Below are 18635 nucleotides of genomic sequence, written 5' to 3'. Positions count from 1 at the left end.
CATACATTCCAGGTATAATATCTCATCCCAAAAGATATCTTGAATTTGCATTCGGGGTAGCAAGGAACAAGAGGGGGCTCAGCTGATTTATCCCCCCAAAATTGCTCCCTTCGTAGAAATTGTACTGTTTTGACTTTAACCACAGAAAGTCTAACATTTAAACAGGGTAGGTTAATGACTTCTGAACTGTGTCCAGTTTTCTTCTAAGAAGTACTGTGTATATTTAATTTATTTATGAATTATTTTATTTGTACATAAATTTGGACAGTAGTTTAACCTGTACAAAGTGGTTCAGCAATGTGAATATTTTCTACATTATGATGAGCATCCTATATACTGTCCAGTAAGCAATTTACTACCATAATTGGGGTTAATATTTATGAGGCTAAGTTAACTTGGTGTGGCAGTAAGTACAGACTTTGGTTTGTAAGAGACATAGTTTGCTTACAGGAATTGTCCTGAAGCAGAAAATGGGTGTTTGAAAAAGTCCAAATCATAACAGTCATTTTCTATGGAATTTAGATGATTATAACTGTGTCATCTGTTTTTTTCTACTGTTAATTGTACATATATATGAAGGATTGTGGAAGTTGTCTGGTAACATTTACATCAAAGGAGCTAAAAAAAGTGTTAGAGGAGTGAAAAATAATAGCTTGACATAGAACAATAGTTCTTCTCAATTCTGGTGGCTGGCCAGAACAAAACACTAGGCAAGACTCCCTACTCAAGGGACATCTTGGATAAGCTTATATCCAAGATTTCAGAGATGAAACATACTGATTTGCCATTTAGAAATGGAACTTTTATGATGACTTTTACACTCAATGAAAAATTCATATGGAAGGTAACTGACCCATTATGGATTTTCAGTGCATGCATATGCATATTCTACCCTTAGTATTTACTTCATATTTATACTTAACTGTAAATAAAGATATTACAGTTGGTAAATTTGCCATCTGTGTGGTAATACGCACCATTTTGATGACGGTTTGATAACTTTAAACCACATGGGTTGATTGTTAACCCTCAGGTACACATCCCTGCAAGGATAGCAGACAGAAAGGTATAGCTTCTGGACCATTGGGTAAAAGGTTCATTTATGGAAACAGACTTTGGATCATTTAGAGCGGACGGTTCTATAAAAAAATGAAACTGTGAAGACTGTGAGGAAATACCACAGAAGGACAGGCGGGGGCGTTTGTCACTGTGAAGCAATGTTACATAGGAGTGACTGGGGCCCTGTGTTTGATAGAAGAGCAAAGAGCTACATAACGGAACTTGTGATCACAAAGGCCAGTGACTGAGACACATGACTATTGGCAGCATGAAAGAACTTAGCACCTTATCATTTCTTCCCAAAGCACTTCACATCCATTGAATTATTTTCTAAGTCCAATCACTGTTTTTGTGTATGATGTGGAGATGCCGGTGATGGACTGGGGTTGACAAATGTAAACAATCTTACAACACCAAGTTATAGTCCAACAATTTTATTTGAAAATCACAAGCTTTCGGAGGCTTCCTCCTTCGTCAGGTGAATGTCAGGAAATCCTTGAACCTTTCGCATTTATATTCAGAGAACAATACCTGGTGATAACAGATAATCTTTCCAACTGCCCGTTGTCAAGGCAATCAAAGTGTTCAGACAGAGAGGTGTTACCTACAGGACCACCGAATACACAAACGGCCAGAACACAAAACAGAGAGAGAGAGGGAGAAACATCCGAAAGGAAGAGAAAGACTGAAAATGACCCGTTGAATTAAAAACAGATAACTTTTATTTGCTGGTGGGGTTACGTGTAGCGCAACATGAACCCAAGATCCCGGTTGAGGCCGTCCTCGTGGGTGCGGAACTTGGCTATCAATTTCTGCTCGATGATTTTGCGTTGTCATGTGTCTCGAAGGCCGCCTTGGAGTACGCTTACCCGAAGATCGGTGGCTGAATGTCCTTGACTGCTGAAGTGTTCCCTGACTGGGAGGGAACCCTCCTGTCTGGCGATTGTTGCGCGGTGTCCGTTCATCCGTTGTCGCAGTGTCTGCATGGTCTCGCCAATGTACCATGCTCCGGGGCATCCTTTCCTGCAACGTATGAGGTAGACAACGTTGGCCGAGTCACAGGAGTATGAACCATGTACCTGGTGGGTGGTGTCCTCTCGTGTGATGGTGGTATCTGTGTCGATGATCTGGCATGTCTTGCAGAGGTTGCCGTGGCAGGGTTGTGTGGTGTCGTGGACGCTGTTCTCCTGAAAGCTGGGTAATTTGCTGCGAACGATGGTCTGTTTGAGGTTGGGTGGCTGTTTAAAGGCGAGTAGTGGAGGTGTGGGGATGGCCTTAGCGAGGTGTTCGTCGTCATTGATGACATGTTGAAGGCTGCGGAGAACATGGCGTAGTTTCTCCGCTCCGGGGAAGTACTGGACAACGAAGGGTACTCTGTTGGTTGCGTCCCGTGTTAGTCTTCTGAGGAGGTCTATGCGATTTTTCGCTGTGGCCCGTCGGAACTGTCGATCGACGAGTCGAGCGTCATATCCCGTTCTTACCAGGTACATGGTTCATACTCCTGTGACTCGGCCAATGTTGTCTACCTCATACGTTGCAGGAAAGGATGCCCCGGAGCATTTTTTCATTGGCGAGACCATGCAGACACTGCGACAACGGATGAACGGACACTGCGCAACAATTGCCAGACGGGAGGGTTCCCTCCCAGTCGGGGAAAACTTCAGCAGTCAAGGACATTCAGCCACCGATCTTCGGGTAAGCGTACTCCAAGGCGGCCTTCGAGACACACGACAACGCAAAATCATCGAGCAGAAATTGATAGCCAAGTTCCGCACCCACGAGGACAGCCTCAACCGGGATCTTGGGTTCATGTTGCGCTACACGTAACCCCACCAGCAAATAAAAGTTATCTGTTTTTAATTCAACGGGTCATTTTCAGTCTTTCTCTTCCTTTCGGATGTTTCTCCCTCTCTGTCTCTGTTTTGTGTTCTGGCCGTTTGTATATTCGGTGGTCCTGTAGGTAACACCTCTCTGTCTGAACACTTTGATTGCCTTGACAACGGGCAGTTGGAATGATTATCTGTAATCACCAGGTATTGTTCTGAATATAAATGCGAAAGGTTCAAGGATTTCCTGACATTCACCTGACGAAGGAGGAAGCCTCCGAAAGCTTGTGATTTTCAAATAAAATTGTTGGACTATAACTTGGTGTTGTAAGATTGTTTACATTTGTTTTAGTGTAGGCAAACAGAATAGCCAATTTGCGCACTGCATGGTGCCACAAATTTTAAATGAGATGAGATGAATGGCCAGTTTGTGACGTTGTTGGTTAAGGAAAGAATGTTCTCCAGGACACCAGAACTCCTGCTCTTCTTTGCATAGGATCTTTTATGTCCACTTAAGCAGGCAGATAGATAGAACCTCGCTTTAACGTCTTATCTGAAAATTGGCACCTCTAACAAGGCAGCACTCCCTCAACACTGCGCTGAAATGTCAACTTAAATTATGTGCTCAAGCCATGGAGTGGGACTTCAATCTAAGATCTCCTGACTAATAAGCAAAAGGATGACCAACCTGACTAAGGCAGTTATAGTCTTGCGATCCCTTATCCTACTGATCAAGTTCTTATTGTGACCAAAGAGGCAGGTACTGCAAACTGTAACTATTGGGAGTGAAAGGAGCCGTAACCACGATATCATAACGCTTGACAATATGAGCAGCAGTGACTGAGAGCTCATTACAATTGAGAATGCAAAGAAGGGGACCACGAGACTAACTTAGAGAGTATCCAGGGGACACAAAGGGCAGTGATCAGGCGACACAACCATTGCGAGTGCAAACGACAGTGACTGGAAGCCCGTGATCCCTGGAGCATGGAGGGTCGTGATTGGAAGCCCACGACAGTTGGGAGCGCAAGGGGTAGCGAATGGACGCCCATAACCTTTGAGAGCAAGAGAGTCAGTGAATGGGGACGCATGACGATTGATAGCAACGAGAGGGGCAGTTAGCGGGAGCCCGTGACCGTTGAGAGCGCGAGGGGCAGTTAGCGAGAGCCCGTGACCGTTGGGAGCGCGAGGGGCAGTTAGTGAGAGCCCGTGACCGTTGGGAGCGCGAGGGGCAGTTAGCGGGAGCCCGTGACCGTTAGGAGCGCGAGGGGCAGTTAGCGGGAGCCTGTGACCGTTAGGAGCGGGAGCCCGTCGCCTTAGGGAGCGCGAGGGGCAGTTAGCGGGAGCCCGTGAACGTTGGGAGCGCGAGGGGCAGTTAGTGAGAGCCCGTGACCGTTGGGAGCGCGAGGGGCAGTTAGCGGGAGCCCGTGACCGTTAGGAGCGCGAGGGGCAGTTAGCGGGAGCCCGTGAACGTTGGGAGTGCGAGGGGCAGTTAGTGAGAGCCCGTGACCGTTGGGAACGCGAGGGGCAGTTAGCGGGAGCCCGTGACCGTTGGGAGCGCGAGGGGCAGTTAGCGAGAGCCCGTGACCGTTGAGAGCGCGAGGAGCAGTTAGCGGGAGCCCGTGACCGTTGGGAGCGCGAGGGGCAGTTAGCGGGAGCCCGTGACCGTTGGGAGCGCGAGGGGCAGTTAGCGGGAGCCCGTGACCGTTGGGAGCGCGAGGGGCAGTTAGCGGGAGCCCGTGACCGTTGGGAGCGCGAGGGGCAGTTAGCGGGAGCCCGTGACCGTTGGGAGCGCGAGGGGCAGTTAGCGGGAGCCCGTGACCGTTGGGAGCCCGAGGGGCAGTTAGCGGGAGCCCGTGACCGTTGGGAGCGCGAGGGGCAGTTAGCGGGAGCCCGTGACCGTTGGGAGCGCGAGGGGCAGTTAGCGGGAGCCCGTGACCATTGGGAGCGCGAGGGGCAGTTAGCGGGAGCCCGTGATCGTTGGGAGCGCGAGGAGCAGTTAGCGGGAGCCCGTGACCGTTGGGAGCGCGAGGGGCAGTTAGCGGGAGCCCGTGACCGTTGGGAGCGCGAGGGGCAGTTAGCGGGAGCCCGTGACCGTTGGGAGCGCGAGGGGCAGTTAGCGGGAGCCCGTGACCGTTTGGAGCCCGAGGAGCAGTTAGCGGGAGCCCGTGACCGTTAGGAGCGCGAGGGGCAGTTAGCGGGAGCCCGTGACCGTTGGGAGCGCGAGGGGCAGTTAGCGGGAGCCCGTGACCGTTCGGAGCCCGAGGGGCAGTTAGCGGGAGCCCGTGACCGTTAGGAGCGTGAGGGGCAGTTAGCGGGAGCCCGTGACCGTTCGGAGCCCGAGGGGCAGTTAGCGGGAGCCCGTGACCGTTAGGAGCGCGAGGGGCAGTTAGCGGGAGCCCGTGACCGTTGGGAGCCCGAGGGGCAGTTAGCGGGAGACCGTGACCGTTGGGAGCGCGAGGGGCAGTTAGCGGGAGACCGTGACCGTTGGGAGCGCGAGGGGCAGTTAGCGGGAGACCGTGACCGTTGGGAGCGCGAGGGGCAGTTAGCGGGAGCCCGTGACCGTTGGGAGCGCGAGGGGCAGTTAGCGGGAGCCCGTGACCGTTAGGAGCGCGAGGGGCAGTTAGCGGGAGACCGTGACCGTTGGGAGCGCGAGGGGCAGTTAGCGGGAGACCGTGACCGTTGGGAGCGCGAGGGGCAGTTAGCGGGAGCCCGTGACCGTTGGGAGCGCGAGGGGCAGTTAGCGGGAGCCCGTGACCGTTAGGAGCGCGAGGGGCAATTAGCGGGAGCCCGTGACCGTTGGGAGCGCGAGGGGCAGTTAGCGGGAGCCCGTGACCGTTGGGAGCCCGAGGGGCAGTTAGCGGGAGCCCGTGACCGTTGGGAGCCCTAGGGGCAGTTAGCGGGAGCCCGTGACCGTTGGGAGCCCGAGGGGCAGTTAGCGGGAGCCCGTGACCGTTGGGAGCGCGAGGGGCAGTTAGCGGGAGACCGTGACCGTTAGGAGCGCGAGGGGCAGTTAGCGGGAGCCCGTGACCGTTGGGAGCGCGAGGGGCAGTTAGCGGGAGCCCGTGACCGTTGGGAGCGCGAGGGGCAGTTAGCGGGAGCCCATGACCGTTGGGAGCCCGAGGGGCAGTTAGCGGGAGCCCGTGACCGTTGGGAGCCCGAGGGGCAGTTAGCGGGAGCCCGTGACCGTTGGGAGCCCGAGGGGCAGTTAGCGGGAGCCTGTGACCGTTGGGAGCCCGAGGGGCAGTTAGCGGGAGACCGTGACCGTTGGGAGCGCGAGGGGCAGTTAGCGGGAGACCGTGACCGTTGGGAGCGCGAGGGGCAGTTAGCGGGAGCCCGTGACCGTTGGGAGCGCGAGGGGCAGTTAGCGGGAGCCCGTGACCGTTGGGAGCGCGAGGGGCAGTTAGCGGGAGCCCGTGACCGTTGGGAGCGCGAGGAGCAGTTAGCGGGAGCCCGTGACCGTTGGGAGCGCGAGGGGCAGTTAGCGGGAGCCCGTGACCGTTGGGAGCCCGAGGGGCAGTTAGCGGGAGCCCGTGACCGTTGGGAGCGCGAGGGGCAGTTAGCGGGAGCCCGTGACCGTTGGGAGCGCGAGGGGCAGTTAGCGGCAGCCCGTGACCATTGGGAGCGCGAGGGGCAGTTCGCGGGAGCCCGTGACCGTTGGGAGCGCGAGGAGCAGTTAGCGGGAGCCCGTGACCGTTGGGAGCGCGAGGGGCAGTTAGCGGGAGCCCGTGACCGTTGGGAGCCCGAGGGGCAGTTAGCGGGAGCCCATGACCGTTAGGAGCGCGAGGGGCAGTTAGCGGGAGCCCGTGACCGTTGGGAGCGCGAGTGGCAGTTAGCGGGAGCCCGTGACCGTTCGGAGCCCGAGGGGCAGTTAGCGGGAGCCCGTGACCGTTAGGAGCGCGAGGGGCAGTTAGCGGGAGCCCGTGACCGTTGGGAGCCCGAGGGGCAGTTAGCGGGAGCCCGTGACCGTTGGGAGCGCGAGGGGCAGTTAGCGGGAGCCCGTGACCGTTCGGAGCCCGAGGGGCAGTTCGCGGGAGCCCGTGACCGTTGGGAGCGCGAGGGGCAGTTAGCGGGAGACCGTGACCGTTGGGAGCGCGAGGGGCAGTTAGCGGGAGACCGTGACCGTTGGGAGCGCGAGGGGCAGTTAGCGGGAGCCCGTGACCGTTGGGAGCGCGAGGGGCAGTTAGCGGGAGCCCGTGACCGTTGGGAGCGCGAGGGGCAGTTAGCGGGAGCCCGTGACCGTTGGGAGCGCGAGGAGCAGTTAGCGGGAGCCCGTGACCGTTGGGAGCGCGAGGGGCAGTTAGCGGGAGCCCGTGACCGTTGGGAGCCCGAGGGGCAGTTAGCGGGAGCCCGTGACCGTTGGGAGCGCGAGGGGCAGTTAGCGGGAGCCCGTGACCGTTGGGAGCGCGAGGGGCAGTTAGCGGCAGCCCGTGACCATTGGGAGCGCGAGGGGCAGTTCGCGGGAGCCCGTGACCGTTGGGAGCGCGAGGAGCAGTTAGCGGGAGCCCGTGACCGTTGGGAGCGCGAGGGGCAGTTAGCGGGAGCCCGTGACCGTTGGGAGCCCGAGGGGCAGTTAGCGGGAGCCCATGACCGTTAGGAGCGCGAGGGGCAGTTAGCGGGAGCCCGTGACCGTTGGGAGCGCGAGTGGCAGTTAGCGGGAGCCCGTGACCGTTCGGAGCCCGAGGGGCAGTTAGCGGGAGCCCGTGACCGTTAGGAGCGCGAGGGGCAGTTAGCGGGAGCCCGTGACCGTTGGGAGCCCGAGGGGCAGTTAGCGGGAGCCCGTGACCGTTGGGAGCGCGAGGGGCAGTTAGCGGGAGCCCGTGACCGTTCGGAGCCCGAGGGGCAGTTCGCGGGAGCCCGTGACCGTTGGGAGCGCGAGGGGCAGTTAGCGGGAGACCGTGACCGTTGGGAGCGCGAGGGGCAGTTAGCGGGAGACCGTGACCGTTGGGAGCGCGAGGGGCAGTTAGCGGGAGCCCGTGACCGTTGGGAGCGCGAGGGGCAGTTAGCGGGAGCCCGTGACCGTTAGGAGCGCGAGGGGCAGTTAGCGGGAGCCCGTGACCATTGGGAGCGCGAGGGGCAGTTAGCGGGAGACCGTGACCGTTGGGAGCGCGAGGGGCAGTTAGCGGGAGACCGTGACCGTTGGGAGCGCGAGGGGCAGTTAGCGGGAGACCGTGACCGTTGGGAGCGCGAGGGGCAGTTAGCGGGAGACCGTGACCGTTGGGAGCGCGAGGGGCAGTTAGCGGGAGCCCGTGACCGTTGGGAGCGCGAGGGGCAGTTAGCGGGAGCCCGTGACCGTTAGGAGCGCGAGGGGCAGTTAGCGGGAGCCCGTGACCGTTGGGAGCGCGAGGGGCAGTTAGCGGGAGCCCGTGACCGTTGGGAGCCCGAGGGGCAGTTAGCGGGAGCCCGAGGGGCAGTTAGCGGGAGCCCGTGACCGTTGGGAGCCCGAGGGGCAGTTAGCGGGAGCCCGTGACCGTTGGGAGCGCGAGGGGCAGTTAGCGGGAGCCCGTGACCGTTAGGAGCGCGAGGGGCAGTTAGCGGGAGCCCGTGACCGTTGGGAGCGCGAGGGGCAGTTAGCGGGAGCCCGTGACCGTTGGGAGCGCGAGGGGCAGTTAGCGGGAGCCCGTGACCGTTGGGAGCGCGAGGGGCAGTTAGCGGGAGCCCGTGACCGTTGGGAGCGCGAGGGGCAGTTAGCGGGAGCCCGTGACCGTTGGGAGCGCGAGGGGCAGTTAGCGGGAGCCCGTGACCGTTGGGAGCGCGAGGGGCAGTTAGCGGGAGCCCGTGACCGTTGGGAGCGCGAGGGGCAGTTAGCGGCAGCCCGTGACCGTTGGGAGCGCGAGGGGCAGTTAGCGGGAGCCCGTGACCGTTGGGAGCGCGAGGAGCAGTTAGCGGGAGCCCGTGACCGTTGGGAGCGCGAGGGGCAGTTAGCGGGAGCCCGTGACCGTTGGGAGCGCGAGGAGCAGTTAGCGGGAGCCCGTGACCGTTGGGAGCGCGAGGGGCAGTTAGCGGGAGCCCGTGACCGTTTGGAGCCCGAGGGGCAGTTAGCGGGAGCCCATGACCGTTAGGAGCGCGAGGGGCAGTTAGCGGGAGCCCGTGACCGTTGGGAGCGCGAGTGGCAGTTAGCGGGAGCCCGTGACCGTTGGGAGCGCGAGGAGCAGTTAGCGGGAGCCCGTGACCGTTGGGAGCGCGAGGAGCAGTTAGCGGGAGCCCGTGACCGTTAGGAGCGCGAGGGGCAGTTAGCGGGAGACCGTGACCGTTGGGAGCGCGAGGGGCAGTTAGCGGGAGACCGTGACCGTTGGGAGCGCGAGGGGCAGTTAGCGGGAGCCCGTGACCGTTGGGAGCGCGAGGGGCAGTTAGCGGGAGACCGTGACCGTTGGGAGCGCGAGGGGCAGTTAGCGGGAGACCGTGACCGTTGGGAGCGCGAGGGGCAGTTAGCGGGAGCCCGTGACCGTTGGGAGCCCGAGGGGCAGTTAGCGGGAGCCCGTGACCGTTGGGAGCCCGAGGGGCAGTTAGCGGGAGCCTGTGACCGTTGGGAGCCCGAGGGGCAGTTAGCGGGAGCCCGTGACCGTTGGGAGCGCGAGGGGCAGTTAGCGGGAGACCGTGACCGTTAGGAGCGCGAGGGGCAGTTAGCGGGAGCAGCCCGTGACCGTTGGGAGCGCGAGGGGCAGTTAGCGGGAGACCGTGACCGTTAGGAGCGCGAGGGGCAGTTAGCGGGAGCCCGTGACCGTTGGGAGCGCGAGGGGCAGTTAGCGGGAGCCCGTGACCGTTGGGAGCGCGAGGGGCAGTTAGCGGGAGCCCATGACCGTTGGGAGCCCGAGGGGCAGTTAGCGGGAGCCCGTGACCGTTGGGAGCCCGAGGGGCAGTTAGCGGGAGCCTGTGACCGTTGGGAGCCCGAGGGGCAGTTAGCGGGAGACCGTGACCGTTGGGAGCGCGAGGGGCAGTTAGCGGGAGACCGTGACCGTTAGGAGCGCGAGGGGCAGTTAGCGGGAGCCCGTGACCGTTGGGAGCGCGAGGGGCAGTTAGCGGGAGCCCGTGACCGTTGGGAGCGCGAGGGGCAGTTAGCGGGAGCCCGTGACCGTTGGGAGCGCGAGGAGCAGTTAGCGGGAGCCCGTGACCGTTGGGAGCGCGAGGGGCAGTTAGCGGGAGCCCGTGACCGTTAGGAGCGCGAGGGGCAGTTAGCGGGAGCCCGTGACCGTTCGGAGCCCGAGGGGCAGTTAGCGGGAGCCCGTGACCGTTGGGAGCGCGAGGGGCAGTTAGCGGGAGCCCGTGACCGTTCGGAGCCCGAGGGGCAGTTAGCGGGAGCCCGTGACCGTTGGGAGCGCGAGGGGCAGTTAGCGGGAGACCGTGACCGTTGGGAGCGCGAGGGGCAGTTAGCGGGAGACCGTGACCGTTGGGAGCGCGAGGGGCAGTTAGCGGGAGCCCGTGACCGTTGGGAGCGCGAGGGGCAGTTAGCGGGAGCCCGTGACCGTTAGGAGCGCGAGGGGCAGTTAGCGGGAGCCCGTGACCGTTGGGAGCGCGAGGGGCAGTTAGCGGGAGACCGTGACCGTTGGGAGCGCGAGGGGCAGTTAGCGGGAGACCGTGACCGTTGGGAGCGCGAGGGGCAGTTAGCGGGAGACCGTGACCGTTGGGAGCGCGAGGGGCAGTTAGCGGGAGCCCGTGACCGTTGGGAGCGCGAGGGGCAGTTAGCGGGAGCCCGTGACCGTTGGGAGCGCGAGGGGCAGTTAGCGGGAGCCCGTGACCGTTGGGAGCCCGAGGGGCAGTTAGCGGGAGGCCGAGGGGCAGTTAGCGGGAGCCCGTGACCGTTGGGAGACCGAGGGGCAGTTAGCGGGAGCCCGTGACCGTTGGGAGCGCGAGGGGCAGTTAGCGGGAGACCGTGACCGTTAGGAGCGCGAGGGGCAGTTAGCGGGAGCCCGTGACCGTTGGGAGCGCGAGGGGCAGTTAGCGGGAGCCCGTGACCGTTGGGAGCGCGAGGGGCAGTTAGCGGGAGCCCGTGACCGTTGGGAGCGCGAGGAGCAGTTAGCGGGAGCCCGTGACCGTTGGGAGCGCGAGGGGCAGTTAGCGGGAGCCCGTGACCGTTGGGAGCGCGAGGGGCAGTTAGCGGGAGCCCGTGACCGTTGGGAGCGCGAGGGGCAGTTAGCGGGAGCCCGTGACCGTTGGGAGCGCGAGGGGCAGTTAGCGGCAGCCCGTGACCGTTGGGAGCGCGAGGGGCAGTTAGCGGGAGCCCGTGACCGTTGGGAGCGCGAGGAGCAGTTAGCGGGAGCCCGTGACCGTTGGGAGCGCGAGGGGCAGTTAGCGGGAGCCCGTGACCGTTGGGAGCGCGAGGAGCAGTTAGCGGGAGCCCGTGACCGTTGGGAGCGCGAGGGGCAGTTAGCGGGAGCCCGTGACCGTTTGGAGCCCGAGGGGCAGTTAGCGGGAGCCCGTGACCGTTGGGAGCGCGAGTGGCAGTTAGCGGGAGCCCGTGACCGTTGGGAGCGCGAGGGGCAGTTAGCGGGAGACCGTGACCGTTGGGAGCGCGAGGGGCAGTTAGCGGGAGCCCGTGACCGTTGGGAGCGCGAGGGGCAGTTCGCGGGAGCCCGTGACCGTTGGGAGCGCGAGGAGCAGTTAGCGGGAGCCCGTGACCGTTCGGAGCCCGAGGGGCAGTTAGCGGGAGCCCGTGACCGTTAGGAGCGCGAGGGGCAGTTAGCGGGAGCCCGTGACCGTTCGGAGCCCGAGGGGCAGTTAGCGGGAGCCCGTGACCGTTGGGAGCGCGAGGGGCAGTTAGCGGGAGCCCGTGACCGTTGGGAGCCCGAGGGGCAGTTAGCGGGAGACCGTGACCGTTGGGAGCCCGAGGGGCAGTTAGCGGGAGCCCGTGACCGTTGGGAGCCCGAGGGGCAGTTAGCGGGAGCCCGTGACCGTTGGGAGCCCGAGGGGCAGTATCCACTGGAAGCGGGAATTGCCTTTTACTGTCACTGATGTTCGGGCCATCACAGACGTGATTCGGTGCCGGATCGACTGGGTATGAAGTCTGCACCTGTTCTCCTCCCGTTTTGTACACTGGCCCGGAGAGACCTCGCACCCTGCTCATGAACTATCAACGGCACGCGAGGTATCAGTTCTGGGTAATTTTAAAATTAAAAAAAAATCAAATGCAAATGAAATATTACCTCATATAAACTTTTATAATTAAAAGGTAAATTTTGTACAAAGATCACGCAGATTAATTTATTCTTTGCAAGTAAAGGAAATTTGAAATAAATTTTAAAAAAGCACCGTTTAAATTACTTCAACATCATCCGTGAGGTAAACAAACTGTACTTTCTCCCTGCAGGTAGCCTGTTTTGTTTTTAATAGCATGCCGCCAAACTTTTGTGTGGATTGTGCCGATCAGAGGTTGTCTGGGGGTCTCGGCTCCTTTCTTCCGCTTCAACTTTTACATGTCATTTCCTGCAACATGGTGGTCAAGGCAAAGAGAAGAGCGAGTCTCCCCAAAAAATATATTCCCAACACCAGTAAACAACTTCTTCCTCGCCTCTGACTAGTGAAACCTGCAGCGCCGTCGGCAGCTGGAGCCAAAGGGAGCGACCTCGACTGACGCCTACAAAAAGCAAAAATTAATCGGCACGGATGGATTTGTTTTTTACCTATGTAGAAAAAGTGGAGCGGATTTAAATACCGATCATCAATATTCTATTTTTGCAGAGGTAAGTGAGCTGCACTAGCCAAGGTGGCAAATAAAAAAAAAAAAAATGGCTCGCTGAAAGAACAAGATCGCCAGCCAGCGTCTGCCATAAGTGAGTGAGATTTAATTGGACGGGGTTTTTCATAATAGTAAAAAATATATAAAGGGCTGGCGAGATGCTAGCGATTGCTATCTATTTTTGTTTGTTGGAAGCCGTGGTTGTTTATTTGAAGAGATCGCGGATTTTATTTGGTACAGAATCTAGTTTAATCAATGGCTGTGGAACGTTGCCCAGTTTGTAGTGGGGGGGGGGGGGTGGTGAAAGCCCCGGTCAACCAAACTTGGAAACGGAAACGGGCGAGGAAACGCTGGTGGTGGTGTGATTGACGTGTGGGCCAGCCAATCGAGAGTTGAGCTCGACGCCTCGTGTTCTTAAAATGCAACGCCGGTGACGTCACCAGAGCGGAAAAAAAATAGGCGGGGCTTTGTGGGCATTAAGTTTGGTGGTGAGGTCAATTTCAATGACATCATGAGTTTGGATTTCGTGCATTTTGTTTTAAACTCCGGTTTGCAGGGCTTGGGGCTGATGGCTTCGATTTTTGATTATAGTTTTATGTCCCAAAATGTTTACTGTTTTGGGGGGAGGGTGGTATTTATGAGCCCACTATTAAAATAGTTTGAGCCTTGTTGGTAGTAATTACTGAACATGTAGAGTCTTGGTGACCTCCGTACTATTCGCACACTGCAAGTTTGCTTTACCGATTTCAAGGTGCTTCACTTCATAATGTCAAAAGCAACATACATTGTCACAATAGAAATAACAATAGTCTAAGTTCACCGTTTTTTTTGTTCCAAAAGATTTTGTGTATTCTCAATGGTGCCTTACTTTGTATCTGGTAACAGCTATTCTAAATGTGCAGTCTGATGTCCTGTTAAGTGTTAGACATAATGATCAGGCTTGTATAGAAGTTGGGAATTATTTTCACATAAATTAGCAGCCCAAAAAAACATGACATGTTTCATTTCAATTAAAAATAACTTGCAGCTATATTTGTATTATAATTTTGCAGCTTTCTTTAAAGGAAGGGTATGGGAATATAGGAACAGGAGGCAGCCATTCAGCCCCTCCAGCTTGTTCTAATATTCAACAAGATCATGGCTGATCTTGTTGAATATTAGAACAAGCTGGAGGGGCTGAATGGCTTTAATTTCATATCTCTTGATATCCATACCTAATAAAAAATCTGTCAATCTCTGTTTTGAAAATTTCAATTTACCCAGCATCCACAGCCTTTTAGGGGAGAGAATTCTACATTTTGACTGCCCTTTGAGTGAAAAAGTGCATCCTGATTTCCCACCTGAATGGCCTGGCTTTAATTTTAGGATTATGTCTCCTTGTTCTGGATTCCCGCACCAAAATAAATACCTTCTCTGTATCTACTCTATTGAATCCTTTTGTCATTTTAAACATCTCGATTAGATCACCCCCTCAATCTTCTAAACTCGAGGGAATACAACCTGCTTATGCGACCTTGCCTCATAATTTAACCCTTTAAGCCCTGGTATCATTCCGTGAATCTGCACTGTACCCCATCCAAGGGTAACATATCCTACCTGCGATGTGGTGCCCAGAACTCCAGATGGGATTTCACCAAAACTCTATACAATTGAAACATCACTTCCACCCCTTTGTATTTCAACCCTATTGAGATAAAGGCCAACATTCCATTAGCCTTTTTGATCACGTTTTGTACCTGTGCACTAGCTTTTAGTAGTTTGTGTACCTAGGCACCAACATCCCTTTGCTCCTCCACAGTTTCTAGTCTCTCGCTATTAAGAAAATATTCCGATTTGTCTTTCTTGGGTCCAAAGTGAAATACCTCACACTTCCCCACATTGCACTCCATCTGCCATAGTTTTTCCCACTCTCTTAATCTGTCCACCTCTTTGCAATTCCTGCTCCCATCTGCACAACTTACTGTGCCTCCTAATTTAATGATGTGGAGATGCCGGTGATGGACTGGGGTGGACAAATGTAAGGAGTCTTACAACACTAGGTTATAGTCCAACAGCTTTATTTAAAATCACAAGCTTTTGGAGGCTTCCTCCTTCGTCACGAAGGAGGAAGCCTCCGAAAGCTTGTGATTTTAAATAAAGCTGTTGGACTATAACCTGGTGTTGTAAGACTCCTAATTTAATGTCATCTGAAAACTTGGATATACAACTCGCTATTCCATCACCCAAGTTATTGATATGTATGGTGAAAAGCTGAGGCCCCATTACAGATGCCTAGGGAATACCACTTGTTACATTCAGCCAATGTGAGTACATTTTCGTTATCCCGACTCTGTCTCCTACCTCCCAAGCAATTACCAACCCATGTCATAAGGTTACCTCCAATTCCATGCTCTCTCGTTTTTGCAAATCTCTTGTGCGAATCCTTATCAAATGCCTTGGATATAGTATCATAGAATGGTTACAGCACAGAAGGAGGCCATTTGGCCTGTTGAGCTCATGCTGGCTCTCTGCAAGAGCAATCCAGCTAGTCCACTCCCTCGCCCTTTCCCTATTGCCCTGCAAATTTTTTTCCTTCAAATACTTATCCAGTTCCTTTTTGAAAGCCACAATTGAATCTGCCTCCACCACCCTTTCAGGCAGTGCATTCCAGATCATAACCACTTACTGCGTAAAAAAAAAAGTTTTTCCTCATGTTGCCTTTGGTTCTTTTGCCAGCCACCTTAAATCTGTGACCTCTGTTTCTCAACCCATCTGACAATGGGAACAGTTTCTCTCTATCTACTCTTCTAGACCCCCTAATGATTTTGAACGCCTCTATCAAATCTTCCGTCACCTTCTCTGCTCTAAGGAGAACAACCACAGCTTCTTCAGTCTATGCACATAACCCTAACCCTAACCCTAATCCCTCAACCCTGGAATCATTCTAGTAAATCTTTTCTGCACCCTCTCTAAGGCCTTCACATCCTTCCTAAAAGTGTGGTACCCAGAATTGGACACAATACTCCAGTTCTGGTGGAACCAGTGTTTTATAAAGGTTCATCATAGCCTCCTTGCTTTTGTATTCTGTGCCTCTGTTTATAAAGCCTAGGATCCCGTATGCCTTTTTAACCGCTTTCTCAACCTGTCCTACCACCGTCAACGTTTTATGCACATGTAACCCCAGGTCTCTCTGTTCCTGCACCCCCTTTAGAATTGTACCATTTAGTTTATATTTGCCTCTCCTCGTTCTTCCTACCAGACTGTATCACTTCGTACTTCTCTGCGTTAAATTTCATCTGCCATGTGCCCGGCCATTCCACCAGCCTGTCTATGTCCTCTTGAAGTTTATCACTATCCTCCTCACTGTTCACTACGCTTCCAAGTTTTGTGTCATCTGCAAATTTTGAAATTGTGTCCTGTAGTCATTAATATATATCAAGAAAAGCAGTGGTCCTAGTAGCGACCCCTGGGGAATAGGGGTCGCTACCTTCCTCCAGTCCGAAAAACAACTGTTCACCACTACTCTCCGTTTCCTGTCACTTAGCCAATTTCGTGTCCATGCTGCCACTGCCCCTTTTATTCCATGGGCTTCAACTTTGCTAACCAGCCTATTATGTGGCACTTTATCAAACGCCTTTTGGAAGTCCGAATACATGACATCAACCGTATTGCCCTCATCAACCCTCTCTGTTACCTCATCAAAAAACTCTATCAAGTTAGTTAAACATCATTTGTCTTTAACAAATCCATGTTGGCTTTCCTTAATTAATCCACACTTGTCCAAGTGATTGTTAGTTTTGTCCTGGATTATTATTTCTAAAAGTTTCCCCACCACCGAGGTTAAACTGACTGGCCTGTAGTTGCTGGGTTTATCCTTACACCCTTTTTTGAACAAGGGTGTAACATTTGCAATTCTCCAGTCCTCTGGCACCCCTGAATCTAAGGATGATTGGAAGATTATGGCCAGTACCTCCACAATTTCCACCCTTACTTCTCTCAGCATCCGGACCTGGTGACTTATCTATTTGAAATACAGCCAGCCTTTCTAGTATCTCCTCTTTATCAATTTTTAGCCCATCCAGTATCTCAACTACCTCCTCTTTTACTATAACTTTGGCAGCATCTTCTTCCTTGGTGAAGACAGATGCAAAGTTTTCATTTAGTACCTTAGCCATGCCCTCTGCCTCCACGCGTAGGTCTCCTTTTTGATCTCTAATCGGCCCCACCTCTCCTCTAACTACCCATTTACTATTTATATGCTTATGGAAGACTTTTGGAGTCCCTTTTATGTTAGTTGACAGTCTATTCTCATACTTTCTCTTTGCCCCTCTTACTTCCTTTTTCACTTCCCCTCTGTACTTTCTATATTCAGCCTGGTTCTCACTTATATTATCAACCTGACTGTCATTCGGCTCCTTTTTCTGCTTCATCTTACTTTATCTCTTTCGTCATCCAGGGAGCTCTGGCTTTAGTTGCCCTACCTTTCCCCCTCGTGGGAATATACCTAGACTGTACCCGAACCATCTCTTCTTTAAAGGCCGCACATTGTTCGACTAGAGTTTTGCCTGCCAATCTTTGAATCCATTTTACCCAGACCAGATCCATTCTCCACTGAAATTGGCCCTCCTCCAATTAAGTATTTTTACTCTAGATTGCTCCCTGTCCTTTTCCATAGCTAATCAAAACCTCATGATACTATGATCACTGTTCCCTAAATGTTCCCCTACTGACACTTGCTCCACTTGATCCACCTCATTCTCCAGAACCAGATCCACAATGCCTCCTTCCTCGTTATGCCGGAAATGTACTGATCAAGAAAGTTTCCTGAACACACTTCAGAAATTCTTCCCCCTCTCTGCCCGTTACACTATTACCATCCCAGTTTGTATTAGGACAGTTGAAGCCCTCGCTACTAATCCAGTAACCAACCAGCATGTGGTACAATATTATGCTAAATAATCTGAAGTGATGCAAGACCGGCAGTGTTAGGGGTACCCTAGACGAGTATCTTTCAGGGTGATGAGGTTTTCATTCCTCATTCATTTTCTAGTAAATGAATGAATACAAGGTGCTGGAGAGAGAGGATGCCCTGGACTACTATATGGCTCTTGCACCTCTCTGTAATTTCCCTGCAAATTTGCTCCTCTGTACCCTTCCCATTAGTTGGTGACCTATAGAATCCACCCAGTAGTGTAATGGCACTGCTATTGTTTCTTAACTCTAACCAAATAGATTCTGTCCTTGACCTCTCCAGGACATCCTCTCTCTCCAGCACCTTGTATTCATTCATTTTCTAGAAAATGAATGAGGAATGAAAACCTCATCACCCTGAAAGATACTTGTCTAGGGTACCCCCAACACTGCTGGTCTTGCATCACTTCAGATTATTTAGCATAATATTGTACCACATGCTGGTTGGTTACTGGATTAGTAGTGAGGGCGTAATATCCAGCTGCAATCTCTGCAAGCTGCTCGTATTTAAAATTATACATTTCTAAGTTAGCATTTTGTTGGTACTAAAGTCTCTATTAGTGACTCTATTACTACTTTCTCTGTTGCATTTTAAAAATTTTGTTAACAATTTAAAGTGTGGTTCTTGGGTGGTCTAATGACTAATGTTGGTGTAGCACTGCACCATTGAATATTAGGATACTATCTGCTCCAAAATTGCACACAGAGTGTGTTCCCAAATTAAATTGGACTATTTGGGAGTAGGGGGAGAAAAAGTGAAGTGGTGTAAGGTTAATTCCTGGAGGGCAAGAGGTAATTTTCTTGAGCTGCTCTCTTGCAGCTCTAGGAGGCCAGTTCAACAGCTGTATTCACAGAGGCCTGTGAACAGGTTATATATCTTCCCTGTTAGATGGGAATATTCCCTGCTTTGGGAGACTATAAAATGGGGTAGAGAAGATAACACTAAGGGTGCAACCTTATTGATATTAGATCATGTAACTTCTACCCATAACATTTCTTTTAGAAAGCATAAGTCACCAAATACTATCTCCGATATTTTCAAACATGCTGAAATATTGATGGCACAAAGATGTCGGTTGAATGGTTGGCTAGCAAACCAGAAAGTCATCGACCAAAAGGTCCTTTTA

The 18635-nt window shown here is 54.2% G+C and overlaps 1 protein-coding gene across 3 annotated transcripts in view; it reads left to right on the top strand.

The window, feature by feature from the left end:
• The first annotated feature begins 12214 nt into the window (after positions 1 to 12214).
• Positions 12215 to 18635, top strand: part of prdm11 (PR domain containing 11) — a 125551-nt gene continuing 119130 nt past the window's right edge. Inside the window, exon 1 of one of the 3 annotated variants that reach the window (XM_067993652.1) lies at positions 12215 to 12562. The gene's annotated coding sequence lies outside the window, so the exon portion shown is untranslated. The remainder of the gene's footprint in view (positions 12563 to 18635) is intronic. The other 2 variants (XM_067993649.1, XM_067993651.1) reach the window with 2 other exon arrangements.

The sequence above is a fragment of the Heptranchias perlo genome, chromosome 12, assembly GCF_035084215.1.
Source record: "Heptranchias perlo isolate sHepPer1 chromosome 12, sHepPer1.hap1, whole genome shotgun sequence".
Classification (NCBI taxonomy): Eukaryota; Metazoa; Chordata; class Chondrichthyes; order Hexanchiformes; family Hexanchidae; genus Heptranchias; species Heptranchias perlo.
This window is presented reverse-complemented; position numbering and strand designations above follow the sequence as displayed.